Below are 13,392 nucleotides of genomic sequence, written 5' to 3'. Positions count from 1 at the left end.
CAATGCTATCTTTCTAGCTCTCCCTTTTTACTTCCTTTTGGATAAACAGACATATTAGGCAAGCATTTTGGAGCTTTCACCTAAATAACTACAGGTGGTGAGATAAGCTGCACAATATAATTGACCTTTCAGTATATTGTTGCACACACACCATCTATTTAGCAAATGCCCTTGTTATCAACAGCAGCCTTTTAAACTCACCTGAGCTAACAGGTATGTGCGCTGGTTACTCTGCTGCACTTAAAATTTCTTTTTTGGTTTGCTACAATGCCTTTTCTGAAACGTTGTCTCCTTCTGCTGGAACACTGACTTCTTTCATTTAATGCCTGCAGACTATAAAAGAGAACCCAACCCAAAAAGTTTGGTTGATTAGTCTGTGGCATTCTGTTAAACTGTTGCTTATGGCGGTCTCTGTGAGCTTCTCAGCGACATTCAGCCAGCCAGGTATCCTGCCTGCAGTAGATGGAATGTGGCAATGGAACGCTGGCTGCGCGTGTCATAATAGGCTCTGAGCCTTTATATACCTGTGCACAGCAGCAGCCACCTTCAGTCTGCTGCTGGACAGCCAGCAGCAGCAGCAGCAGGAGAGGTATGTAATCAGGAGCCCTCCTGCTAAGGGTAGACAGCTGCTCGTTCCACCCCACCCCCCGCCTTAATTGGTTCTCCTCCCTTCCAACGGTGTTGAGGCGGGTGGGAACAGCAGGGGGTGAAGGTGCTGTGTTTAAAGAGGTGGAGTTATGCAGATCTAAAACGCGTGGATTGCAGCAGCAGCAAGCCGAAAAGTGCAGGCATGTAAGGGATCTAGAGGTTGACAACATGTCTTCTTAACGGGAGTCCAGGAGCTCATCTCCACAAATGGACTTTTCAGGATCCTTGGGTGGCTCCGTAGTTTGAAACCAATTCTGGTTATCGCTTCTCGGCCTTTTGGCTAAGATCAAGTGTAGTATCTGTTCTTATCAGTTTAATATCTGATACGTCCCCTATCTGGGGACCATATATTAAATGGATTTTTAGAACAGGGAGATGGAAAAAGAGCTTGCTCTGTCCACTCCACGCATTGACCTGGTATTGCAGTATCTCCAGGACCGGTGCACCCCTTCTTTAATGCAGTTTCTAAAATCAGAAAGAATTGAATTCAATGTTTTTTGTTCATTTTGCTTGTTTGTCGGATTTTGGGATGGACTCTTTGGCTTTGCTTTTCTTCTCCTCATTGGATTTTTCATGTTCAAAGTTGCAGAAGCCAGATTACAAGCTCATTTTGGTTCAACTTCAGCAACTGTGCATTGCATTGCCATGTAATGTGATGCAATGCTATCTTTCTAGCTCTCCCTTTTTACTTCCTTTTGGATAAACAGACATATTAGGCAAGCATTTTGGAGCTTTCACCTAAATAACTACAGGTGGTGAGATAAGCTGCACAATATAATTGACCTTTCAGTATATTGTTGCACACACACCATCTATTTAGCAAATGCCCTTGTTATCAACAGCAGCCTTTTAAACTCACCTGAGCTAACAGGTATGTGCGCTGGTTACTCTGCTGCGCTTAAAATTTCTTTTTTGGTTTGCTACAATGCCTTTTCTGAAACGTTGTCTCCTTCTGCTGGAACACTGACTTCTTTCATTTAATGCCTGCAGACTATAAAAGAGAACCCAACCCAAAAAGTTTGGTTGATTAGTCTGTGGCATTCTGTTAAACTGTTGCTTATGGCGGTCTCTGTGAGCTTCTCAGCGACATTCAGCCAGCCAGGTATCCTGCCTGCAGTAGATGGAATGTGGCAATGGAACGCTGGCTGCGCGTGTCATAATAGGCTCTGAGCCTTTATATACCTGTGCACAGCAGCAGCCACCTTCAGTCTGCTGCTGGACCGCCAGCAGCAGCAGCAGCAGGAGAGGTATGTAATCAGGAGCCCTCCTGCTAAGGGTAGACAGCTGCTCGTTCCACCCCACCCCCCGCCTTAATTGGTTCTCCTCCCTTCCAACGGTGTTGAGGCGGGTGGGAACAGCAGGGGGTGAAGGTGCTGTGTTTAAAGAGGTGGAGTTATGCAGATCTAAAACGCGTGGATTGCAGCAGCAGCAAGCCGAAAAGTGCAGGCATGTAAGGGATCTAGAGGTTGACAACATGTCTTCTTAACGGGAGTCCAGGAGCTCATCTCCACAAATGGACTTTTCAGGATCCTTGGGTGGCTCCGTAGTTTGAAACCAATTCTGGTTATCGCTTCTCGGCCTTTTGGCTAAGATCAAGTGTAGTATCTGTTCTTATCAGTTTAATATCTGATACGTCCCCTATCTGGGGACCATATATTAAATGGATTTTTAGAACAGGGAGATGGAAAAAGAGCTTGCTCTGTCCACTCCACGCATTGACCTGGTATTGCAGTATCTCCAGGACCGGTGCACCCCTTCTTTAATGCAGTTTCTAAAATCAGAAAGAATTGAATTCAATGTTTTTTGTTCATTTTGCTTGTTTGTCGGATTTTGGGATGGACTCTTTGGCTTTGCTTTTCTTCTCCTCATTGGATTTTTCATGTTCAAAGTTGCAGAAGCCAGATTACAAGCTCATTTTGGTTCAACTTCAGCAACTGTGCATTGCATTGCCATGTAATGTGATGCAATGCTATCTTTCTAGCTCTCCCTTTTTACTTCCTTTTGGATAAACAGACATATTAGGCAAGCATTTTGGAGCTTTCACCTAAATAACTACAGGTGGTGAGATAAGCTGCACAATATAATTGACCTTTCAGTATATTGTTGCACACACACCATCTATTTAGCAAATGCCCTTGTTATCAACAGCAGCCTTTTAAACTCACCTGAGCTAACAGGTATGTGCGCTGGTTACTCTGCTGCGCTTAAAATTTCTTTTTTGGTTTGCTACAATGCCTTTTCTGAAACGTTGTCTCCTTCTGCTGGAACACTGACTTCTTTCATTTAATGCCTGCAGACTATAAAAGAGAACCCAACCCAAAAAGTTTGGTTGATTAGTCTGTGGCATTCTGTTAAACTGTTGCTTATGGCGGTCTCTGTGAGCTTCTCAGCGACATTCAGCCAGCCAGGTATCCTGCCTGCAGTAGATGGAATGTGGCAATGGAACGCTGGCTGCGCGTGTCATAATAGGCTCTGAGCCTTTATATACCTGTGCACAGCAGCAGCCACCTTCAGTCTGCTGCTGGACCGCCAGCAGCAGCAGCAGCAGGAGAGGTATGTAATCAGGAGCCCTCCTGCTAAGGGTAGACAGCTGCTCGTTCCACCCCACCCCCCGCCTTAATTGGTTCTCCTCCCTTCCAACGGTGTTGAGGCGGGTGGGAACAGCAGGGGGTGAAGGTGCTGTGTTTAAAGAGGTGGAGTTATGCAGATCTAAAACGCGTGGATTGCAGCAGCAGCAAGCCGAAAAGTGCAGGCATGTAAGGGATCTAGAGGTTGACAACATGTCTTCTTAACGGGAGTCCAGGAGCTCATCTCCACAAATGGACTTTTCAGGATCCTTGGGTGGCTCCGTAGTTTGAAACCAATTCTGGTTATCGCTTCTCGGCCTTTTGGCTAAGATCAAGTGTAGTATCTGTTCTTATCAGTTTAATATCTGATACGTCCCCTATCTGGGGACCATATATTAAATGGATTTTTAGAACAGGGAGATGGAAAAAGAGCTTGCTCTGTCCACTCCACGCATTGACCTGGTATTGCAGTATCTCCAGGACCGGTGCACCCCTTCTTTAATGCAGTTTCTAAAATCAGAAAGAATTGAATTCAATGTTTTTTGTTCATTTTGCTTGTTTGTCGGATTTTGGGATGGACTCTTTGGCTTTGCTTTTCTTCTCCTCATTGGATTTTTCATGTTCAAAGTTGCAGAAGCCAGATTACAAGCTCATTTTGGTTCAACTTCAGCAACTGTGCATTGCATTGCCATGTAATGTGATGCAATGCTATCTTTCTAGCTCTCCCTTTTTACTTCCTTTTGGATAAACAGACATATTAGGCAAGCATTTTGGAGCTTTCACCTAAATAACTACAGGTGGTGAGATAAGCTGCACAATATAATTGACCTTTCAGTATATTGTTGCACACACACCATCTATTTAGCAAATGCCCTTGTTATCAACAGCAGCCTTTTAAACTCACCTGAGCTAACAGGTATGTGCGCTGGTTACTCTGCTGCGCTTAAAATTTCTTTTTTGGTTTGCTACAATGCCTTTTCTGAAACGTTGTCTCCTTCTGCTGGAACACTGACTTCTTTCATTTAATGCCTGCAGACTATAAAAGAGAACCCAACCCAAAAAGTTTGGTTGATTAGTCTGTGGCATTCTGTTAAACTGTTGCTTATGGCGGTCTCTGTGAGCTTCTCAGCGACATTCAGCCAGCCAGGTATCCTGCCTGCAGTAGATGGAATGTGGCAATGGAACGCTGGCTGCGCGTGTCATAATAGGCTCTGAGCCTTTATATACCTGTGCACAGCAGCAGCCACCTTCAGTCTGCTGCTGGACCGCCAGCAGCAGCAGCAGCAGGAGAGGTATGTAATCAGGAGCCCTCCTGCTAAGGGTAGACAGCTGCTCGTTCCACCCCACCCCCCGCCTTAATTGGTTCTCCTCCCTTCCAACGGTGTTGAGGCGGGTGGGAACAGCAGGGGGTGAAGGTGCTGTGTTTAAAGAGGTGGAGTTATGCAGATCTAAAACGCGTGGATTGCAGCAGCAGCAAGCCGAAAAGTGCAGGCATGTAAGGGATCTAGAGGTTGACAACATGTCTTCTTAACGGGAGTCCAGGAGCTCATCTCCACAAATGGACTTTTCAGGATCCTTGGGTGGCTCCGTAGTTTGAAACCAATTCTGGTTATCGCTTCTCGGCCTTTTGGCTAAGATCAAGTGTAGTATCTGATTTGCACAGCGCCTGTTGACTGCCCTTGAGGACGACCTGAGGAACTCTGTCCCCAGGGCGAGCCTATCGCACCATTCTGTGCTTTATGGACTCTTCCCTGGGGTTCATACCGTCGGAGCCATCCAGGAGGCTTGGCGCCTTATGAACTGCTTCAAGGATGCCGTTTGGGTCGCCAGGAACCGGCTCATCTTGAGGAGGGAGAGGATGTCCATCCAGGACTGCCGCAGGCTGATCCACAGCCTGCTCAGAGACTATTCCATCGAGGACGGTCCGGAGGACGAGGATGAGGACTAAACCCCTCCTCCCCCTCTCCCCTTATGTGTCTTGTCTTTCAATAAAGCTTCGGGCCTGTGATTTTCCCCTCCCCATCCCCTTTTTCCCAATCCCCATCCCTTATCACGGTTCATCGTACTGTATTGATTGACATGCTTTTTCTTTCAGATTGAGTGTTTTGTGTAGCATAGGGGTGTGATGTGTCTAGTTAGTGCGTCGTATCCTCATGCTATGTAAATATGATGTAGAATTCTGGGTGTACTGGGCTGCGGCACTGTACACTGTCTGTTAACTTATTTTTTGTGCTAATAAAAGATATATTCAATCAAAAAATCTGTTCTTATCAGTTTAATATCTGATACGTCCCCTATCTGGGGACCATATATTAAATGGATTTTTAGAACAGGGAGATGGAAAAAGAGCTTGCTCTGTCCACTCCACGCATTGACCTGGTATTGCAGTATCTCCAGGACCGGTGCACCCCTTCTTTAATGCAGTTTCTAAAATCAGAAAGAATTGAATTCAATGTTTTTTGTTCATTTTGCTTGTTTGTCGGATTTTGGGATGGACTCTTTGGCTTTGCTTTTCTTCTCCTCATTGGATTTTTCATGTTCAAAGTTGCAGAAGCCAGATTACAAGCTCATTTTGGTTCAACTTCAGCAACTGTGCATTGCATTGCCATGTAATGTGATGCAATGCTATCTTTCTAGCTCTCCCTTTTTACTTCCTTTTGGATAAACAGACATATTAGGCAAGCATTTTGGAGCTTTCACCTAAATAACTACAGGTGGTGAGATAAGCTGCACAATATAATTGACCTTTCAGTATATTGTTGCACACACACCATCTATTTAGCAAATGCCCTTGTTATCAACAGCAGCCTTTTAAACTCACCTGAGCTAACAGGTATGTGCGCTGGTTACTCTGCTGCGCTTAAAATTTCTTTTTTGGTTTGCTACAATGCCTTTTCTGAAACGTTGTCTCCTTCTGCTGGAACACTGACTTCTTTCATTTAATGCCTGCAGACTATAAAAGAGAACCCAACCCAAAAAGTTTGGTTTATTAGTCTGTGGCATTCTGTTAAACTGTTGCTTATGGCGGTCTCTGTGAGCTTCTCAGCGACATTCAGCCAGCCAGGTATCCTGCCTGCAGTAGATGGAATGTGGCAATGGAACGCTGGCTGCGCGTGTCATAATAGGCTCTGAGCCTTTATATACCTGTGCACAGCAGCAGCCACCTTCAGTCTGCTGCTGGACAGCCAGCAGCAGCAGCAGCAGGAGAGGTATGTAATCAGGAGCCCTCCTGCTAAGGGTAGACAGCTGCTCGTTCCACCCCACCCCCCGCCTTAATTGGTTCTCCTCCCTTCCAACGGTGTTGAGGCGGGTGGGAACAGCAGGGGGTGAAGGTGCTGTGTTTAAAGAGGTGGAGTTATGCAGATCTAAAACGCGTGGATTGCAGCAGCAGCAAGCCGAAAAGTGCAGGCATGTAAGGGATCTAGAGGTTGACAACATGTCTTCTTAATGGGAGTCCAGGAGCTCATCTCCACAAATGGACTTTTCAGGATCCTTGGGTGGCTCCGTAGTTTGAAACCAATTCTGGTTATCGCTTCTCGGCCTTTTGGCTAAGATCAAGTGTAGTATCTGTTCTTATCAGTTTAATATCTGATACGTCCCCTATCTGGGGACCATATATTAAATGGATTTTTAGAACAGGGAGATGGAAAAAGAGCTTGCTCTGTCCACTCCACGCATTGACCTGGTATTGCAGTATCTCCAGGACCGGTGCACCCCTTCTTTAATGCAGTTTCTAAAATCAGAAAGAATTGAATTCAATGTTTTTTGTTCATTTTGCTTGTTTGTCGGATTTTGGGATGGACTCTTTGGCTTTGCTTTTCTTCTCCTCATTGGATTTTTCATGTTCAAAGTTGCAGAAGCCAGATTACAAGCTCATTTTGGTTCAACTTCAGCAACTGTGCATTGCATTGCCATGTAATGTGATGCAATGCTATCTTTCTAGCTCTCCCTTTTTACTTCCTTTTGGATAAACAGACATATTAGGCAAGCATTTTGGAGCTTTCACCTAAATAACTACAGGTGGTGAGATAAGCTGCACAATATAATTGACCTTTCAGTATATTGTTGCACACACACCATCTATTTAGCAAATGCCCTTGTTATCAACAGCAGCCTTTTAAACTCACCTGAGCTAACAGGTATGTGCGCTGGTTACTCTGCTGCGCTTAAAATTTCTTTTTTGGTTTGCTACAATGCCTTTTCTGAAACGTTGTCTCCTTCTGCTGGAACACTGACTTCTTTCATTTAATGCCTGCAGACTATAAAAGAGAACCCAACCCAAAAAGTTTGGTTGATTAGTCTGTGGCATTCTGTTAAACTGTTGCTTATGGCGGTCTCTGTGAGCTTCTCAGCGACATTCAGCCAGCCAGGTATCCTGCCTGCAGTAGATGGAATGTGGCAATGGAACGCTGGCTGCGCGTGTCATAATAGGCTCTGAGCCTTTATATACCTGTGCACAGCAGCAGCCACCTTCAGTCTGCTGCTGGACAGCCAGCAGCAGCAGCAGCAGGAGAGGTATGTAATCAGGAGCCCTCCTGCTAAGGGTAGACAGCTGCTCGTTCCACCCCACCCCCCGCCTTAATTGGTTCTCCTCCCTTCCAACGGTGTTGAGGCGGGTGGGAACAGCAGGGGGTGAAGGTGCTGTGTTTAAAGAGGTGGAGTTATGCAGATCTAAAACGCGTGGATTGCAGCAGCAGCAAGCCGAAAAGTGCAGGCATGTAAGGGATCTAGAGGTTGACAACATGTCTTCTTAACGGGAGTCCAGGAGCTCATCTCCACAAATGGACTTTTCAGGATCCTTGGGTGGCTCCGTAGTTTGAAACCAATTCTGGTTATCGCTTCTCGGCCTTTTGGCTAAGATCAAGTGTAGTATCTTTCGAAAAGGCGGTTTTGGATGTTTGCCGCCCTAGTAGATTGATACATTATGCACACTGGGGTTTAGGCGCTTGTTAGTACGCCAGGTGGCTAATATAGTCATCTGGTGGAAAGCATGGCCCCCCAGGATCGACGCCATTGGGCCGGGGAAGATCGAAAGCCCGAAGTGTGAAGTGCCCCAGGAGTGGTGACCCTGGGGTGCCTTAACTCACTGGGATTGGGAACCCCACTTGAGTTTATGGCACATTTGCACTAGCACTTCAATATTTCTTTCTTCACACACACCCTTATTCCGGGCCTTCTGGCCTTAGGATGGGGAATTTTTCAATTCCCGGTCGAAGGTCCGGGCAGTATTATACTGTGAAACCTTCACGATTTATTTAATTTTTTTTTGTCACTGTGTGTCCACTTTTTCACGTGTGTCCACGTCCTTACTAGGATTTTGTCGGGATGCGGTTCCCTTACGGGTTCCTCTCTTGGCAGGTCTAGGGAGGGAGTGTGTGGCCATCAGGTTCCGCTCCCCCCTGAACCCCCCTGGCTCTCCTCTTTCGGGAGGAGAGCGTTGTTGGCTCCCCTCTTCCGGGAGGGGAGCACAGTCTTTGGCTCCCAGTGCCTTGCTCGGGTGAGAACTCGGGCAGGTATTGAGGGTAAGATTGGGTCGCCTCTGGCTCCGGATGGAGGTGGCTATTTGTCCCTGTGCCTCGCTGTGGCCTTCTGGCACGGAGGGACGGGGAATGGTTTGGGGGACCCTTCTCCTTTTGGAGAAGGTTTCAAGAAGACCAGCATCCTAGTGCACTTTTTTTTGTGGCACTTGTCACTTTTTTAAGCGCACTCGGGTTTTGTACACGAATTCGGGCTTTCGATAAAAAAAAAAAAATCTGTTCTTATCAGTTTAATATCTGATACGTCCGCTATCTGGGGACCATATATTAAATGGATTTTTAGAACAGGGAGATGGAAAAAGAGCTTGCTCTGTCCACTCCACGCATTGACCTGGTATTGCAGTATCTCCAGGACCGGTGCACCCCTTCTTTAATGCAGTTTCTAAAATCAGAAAGAATTGAATTCAATGTTTTTTGTTCATTTTGCTTGTTTGTCGGATTTTGGGATGGACTCTTTGGCTTTGCTTTTCTTCTCCTCATTGGATTTTTCATGTTCAAAGTTGCAGAAGCCAGATTACAAGCTCATTTTGGTTCAACTTCAGCAACTGTGCATTGCATTGCCATGTAATGTGATGCAATGCTATCTTTCTAGCTCTCCCTTTTTACTTCCTTTTGGATAAACAGACATATTAGGCAAGCATTTTGGAGCTTTCACCTAAATAACTACAGGTGGTGAGATAAGCTGCACAATATAATTGACCTTTCAGTATATTGTTGCACACACACCATCTATTTAGCAAATGCCCTTGTTATCAACAGCAGCCTTTTAAACTCACCTGAGCTAACAGGTATGTGCGCTGGTTACTCTGCTGCGCTTAAAATTTCTTTTTTGGTTTGCTACAATGCCTTTTCTGAAACGTTGTCTCCTTCTGCTGGAACACTGACTTCTTTCATTTAATGCCTGCAGACTATAAAAGAGAACCCAACCCAAAAAGTTTGGTTGATTAGTCTGTGGCATTCTGTTAAACTGTTGCTTATGGCGGTCTCTGTGAGCTTCTCAGCGACATTCAGCCAGCCAGGTATCCTGCCTGCAGTAGATGGAATGTGGCAATGGAACGCTGGCTGCGCGTGTCATAATAGGCTCTGAGCTTTTATATACCTGTGCACAGCTGCAGCCACCTTCAGTCTGCTGCTGGACAGCCAGCAGCAGCAGCAGCAGGAGAGGTATGTAATCAGGAGCCCTCCTGCTAAGGGTAGACAGCTGCTCGTTCCACCCCACCCCCCGCCTTAATTGGTTCTCCTCCCTTCCAACGGTGTTGAGGCGGGTGGGAACAGCAGGGGGTGAAGGTGCTGTGTTTAAAGAGGTGGAGTTATGCAGATCTAAAACGCGTGGATTGCAGCAGCAGCAAGCCGAAAAGTGCAGGCATGTAAGGGATCTAGAGGTTGACAACATGTCTTCTTAACGGGAGTCCAGGAGCTCATCTCCACAAATGGACTTTTCAGGATCCTTGGGTGGCTCCGTAGTTTGAAACCAATTCTGGTTATCGCTTCTCGGCCTTTTGGCTAAGATCAAGTGTAGTATCTGTTCTTATCAGTTTAATATCTGATACGTCCCCTATCTGGGGACCATATATTAAATGGATTTTTAGAACAGGGAGATGGAAAAAGAGCTTGCTCTGTCCACTCCACGCATTGACCTGGTATTGCAGTATCTCCAGGACCGGTGCACCCCTTCTTTAATGCAGTTTCTAAAATCAGAAAGAATTGAATTCAATGTTTTTTGTTCATTTTGCTTGTTTGTCGGATTTTGGGATGGACTCTTTGGCTTTGCTTTTCTTCTCCTCATTGGATTTTTCATGTTCAAAGTTGCAGAAGCCAGATTACAAGCTCATTTTGGTTCAACTTCAGCAACTGTGCATTGCATTGCCATGTAATGTGATGCAATGCTATCTTTCTAGCTCTCCCTTTTTACTTCCTTTTGGATAAACAGACATATTAGGCAAGCATTTTGGAGCTTTCACCTAAATAACTACAGGTGGTGAGATAAGCTGCACAATATAATTGACCTTTCAGTATATTGTTGCACACACACCATCTATTTAGCAAATGCCCTTGTTATCAACAGCAGCCTTTTAAACTCACCTGAGCTAACAGGTATGTGCGCTGGTTACTCTGCTGCGCTTAAAATTTCTTTTTTGGTTTGCTACAATGCCTTTTCTGAAACGTTGTCTCCTTCTGCTGGAACACTGACTTCTTTCATTTAATGCCTGCAGACTATAAAAGAGAACCCAACCCAAAAAGTTTGGTTGATTAGTCTGTGGCATTCTGTTAAACTGTTGCTTATGGCGGTCTCTGTGAGCTTCTCAGCGACATTCAGCCAGCCAGGTATCCTGCCTGCAGTAGATGGAATGTGGCAATGGAACGCTGGCTGCGCGTGTCATAATAGGCTCTGAGCCTTTATATACCTGTGCACAGCAGCAGCCACCTTCAGTCTGCTGCTGGACAGCCAGCAGCAGCAGCAGCAGGAGAGGTATGTAATCAGGAGCCCTCCTGCTAAGGGTAGACAGCTGCTCGTTCCACCCCACCCCCTGCCTTAATTGGTTCTCCTCCCTTCCAACGGTGTTGAGGCGGGTGGGAACAGCAGGGGGTGAAGGTGCTGTGTTTAAAGAGGTGGAGTTATGCAGATCTAAAACGCGTGGATTGCAGCAGCAGCAAGCCGAAAAGTGCAGGCATGTAAGGGATCTAGAGGTTGACAACATGTCTTCTTAACGGGAGTCCAGGAGCTCATCTCCACAAATGGACTTTTCAGGATCCTTGGGTGGCTCCGTAGTTTGAAACCAATTCTGGTTATCGCTTCTCGGCCTTTTGGCTAAGATCAAGTGTAGTATCTGTTCTTATCAGTTTAATATCTGATACGTCCCCTATCTGGGGACCATATATTAAATGGATTTTTAGAACAGGGAGATGGAAAAAGAGCTTGCTCTGTCCACTCCACGCATTGACCTGGTATTGCAGTATCTCCAGGACCGGTGCACCCCTTCTTTAATGCAGTTTCTAAAATCAGAAAGAATTGAATTCAATGTTTTTTGTTCATTTTGCTTGTTTGTCGGATTTTGGGATGGACTCTTTGGCTTTGCTTTTCTTCTCCTCATTGGATTTTTCATGTTCAAAGTTGCAGAAGCCAGATTACAAGCTCATTTTGGTTCAACTTCAGCAACTGTGCATTGCATTGCCATGTAATGTGATGCAATGCTATCTTTCTAGCTCTCCCTTTTTACTTCCTTTTGGATAAACAGACATATTAGGCAAGCATTTTGGAGCTTTCACCTAAATAACTACAGGTGGTGAGATAAGCTGCACAATATAATTGACCTTTCAGTATATTGTTGCACACACACCATCTATTTAGCAAATGCCCTTGTTATCAACAGCAGCCTTTTAAACTCACCTGAGCTAACAGGTATGTGCGCTGGTTACTCTGCTGCGCTTAAAATTTCTTTTTTGGTTTGCTACAATGCCTTTTCTGAAACGTTGTCTCCTTCTGCTGGAACACTGACTTCTTTCATTTAATGCCTGCAGACTATAAAAAAGAACCCAACCCAAAAAGTTTGGTTGATTAGTCTGTGGCATTCTGTTAAACTGTTGCTTATGGCGGTCTCTGTGAGCTTCTCAGCGACATTCAGCCAGCCAGGTATCCTGCCTGCAGTAGATGGAATGTGGCAATGGAACGCTGGCTGCGCGTGTCATAATAGGCTCTGAGCCTTTATATACCTGTGCACAGCAGCAGCCACCTTCAGTCTGCTGCTGGACAGCCAGCAGCAGCAGCAGCAGGAGAGGTATGTAATCAGGAGCCCTCCTGCTAAGGGTAGACAGCTGCTCGTTCCACCCCACCCCCCGCCTTAATTGGTTCTCCTCCCTTCCAACGGTGTTGAGGCGGGTGGGAACAGCAGGGGGTGAAGGTGCTGTGTTTAAAGAGGTGGAGTTATGCAGATCTAAAACGCGTGGATTGCAGCAGCAGCAAGCCGAAAAGTGCAGGCATGTAAGGGATCTAGAGGTTGACAACATGTCTTCTTAACGGGAGTCCAGGAGCTCATCTCCACAAATGGACTTTTCAGGATCCTTGGGTGGCTCCGTAGTTTGAAACCAATTCTGGTTATCGCTTCTCGGCCTTTTGGCTAAGATCAAGTGTAGTATCTGTTCTTATCAGTTTAATATCTGATACGTCCCCTATCTGGGGACCATATATTAAATGGATTTTTAGAACAGGGAGATGGAAAAAGAGCTTGCTCTGTCCACTCCACGCATTGACCTGGTATTGCAGTATCTCCAGGACTGGTGCACCCCTTCTTTAATGCAGTTTCTAAAATCAGAAAGAATTGAATTCAATGTTTTTTGTTCATTTTGCTTGTTTGTCGGATTTTGGGATGGACTCTTTGGCTTTGCTTTTCTTCTCCTCATTGGATTTTTCATGTTCAAAGTTGCAGAAGCCAGATTACAAGCTCATTTTGGTTCAACTTCAGCAACTGTGCATTGCATTGCCATGTAATGTGATGCAATGCTATCTTTCTAGCTCTCCCTTTTTACTTCCTTTTGGATAAACAGACATATTAGGCAAGCATTTTGGAGCTTTCACCTAAATAACTACAGGTGGTGAGATAAGCTGCACAATATAATTGACCTTTCAGTATATTGTTGCACAC

At 45.5% G+C, this 13,392-nt stretch overlaps 9 non-coding genes and 2 pseudogenes across 9 annotated transcripts; all 11 read left to right on the top strand.

Annotated features, from left to right (window-relative positions):
* Positions 1–908: 908 nt before the first annotated feature.
* Positions 909–1,099, top strand: LOC141228911 (U2 spliceosomal RNA). The gene has a single exon (XR_012295706.1). It is a non-coding gene; the product is annotated as a U2 spliceosomal RNA (small nuclear RNA).
* A 1,115-nt stretch (positions 1,100–2,214) lies between these two features.
* LOC141228910 (U2 spliceosomal RNA) lies at positions 2,215–2,405 on the top strand. Its single transcript, XR_012295705.1, has one exon. It is a non-coding gene; the product is annotated as a U2 spliceosomal RNA (small nuclear RNA).
* Positions 2,406–3,520: 1,115 nt separating this feature from the next.
* LOC141228909 (U2 spliceosomal RNA) lies at positions 3,521–3,711 on the top strand. The gene has a single exon (XR_012295704.1). It is a non-coding gene; the product is annotated as a U2 spliceosomal RNA (small nuclear RNA).
* A 1,115-nt stretch (positions 3,712–4,826) lies between these two features.
* LOC141228494 (U2 spliceosomal RNA) lies at positions 4,827–4,965 on the top strand (annotated as a pseudogene).
* Positions 4,966–5,435: 470 nt separating this feature from the next.
* Positions 5,436–5,628, top strand: LOC141228356 (U2 spliceosomal RNA). Its single transcript, XR_012295270.1, has one exon. It is a non-coding gene; the product is annotated as a U2 spliceosomal RNA (small nuclear RNA).
* A 1,115-nt stretch (positions 5,629–6,743) lies between these two features.
* LOC141228908 (U2 spliceosomal RNA) lies at positions 6,744–6,934 on the top strand. Its single transcript, XR_012295703.1, has one exon. It is a non-coding gene; the product is annotated as a U2 spliceosomal RNA (small nuclear RNA).
* A 1,115-nt stretch (positions 6,935–8,049) lies between these two features.
* Positions 8,050–8,141, top strand: LOC141228502 (U2 spliceosomal RNA; annotated as a pseudogene).
* A 794-nt stretch (positions 8,142–8,935) lies between these two features.
* On the top strand, positions 8,936–9,120 carry LOC141228455 (U2 spliceosomal RNA). The gene has a single exon (XR_012295326.1). It is a non-coding gene; the product is annotated as a U2 spliceosomal RNA (small nuclear RNA).
* Positions 9,121–10,235: 1,115 nt separating this feature from the next.
* LOC141228907 (U2 spliceosomal RNA) lies at positions 10,236–10,426 on the top strand. Its single transcript, XR_012295702.1, has one exon. It is a non-coding gene; the product is annotated as a U2 spliceosomal RNA (small nuclear RNA).
* A 1,115-nt stretch (positions 10,427–11,541) lies between these two features.
* LOC141228906 (U2 spliceosomal RNA) lies at positions 11,542–11,732 on the top strand. The gene has a single exon (XR_012295701.1). It is a non-coding gene; the product is annotated as a U2 spliceosomal RNA (small nuclear RNA).
* A 1,115-nt stretch (positions 11,733–12,847) lies between these two features.
* LOC141228206 (U2 spliceosomal RNA) lies at positions 12,848–13,038 on the top strand. Its single transcript, XR_012295125.1, has one exon. It is a non-coding gene; the product is annotated as a U2 spliceosomal RNA (small nuclear RNA).
* Positions 13,039–13,392: the final 354 nt, after the last annotated feature.

Source organism: Phyllobates terribilis, unplaced genomic scaffold (genome assembly GCF_046119375.1).
Source record: "Phyllobates terribilis strain yellow unplaced genomic scaffold, ASM4611937v1 Scaffold_437__1_contigs__length_1545540, whole genome shotgun sequence".
NCBI lineage: Eukaryota > Metazoa > Chordata > Amphibia > Anura > Dendrobatidae > Phyllobates > Phyllobates terribilis.
This window is presented reverse-complemented; position numbering and strand designations above follow the sequence as displayed.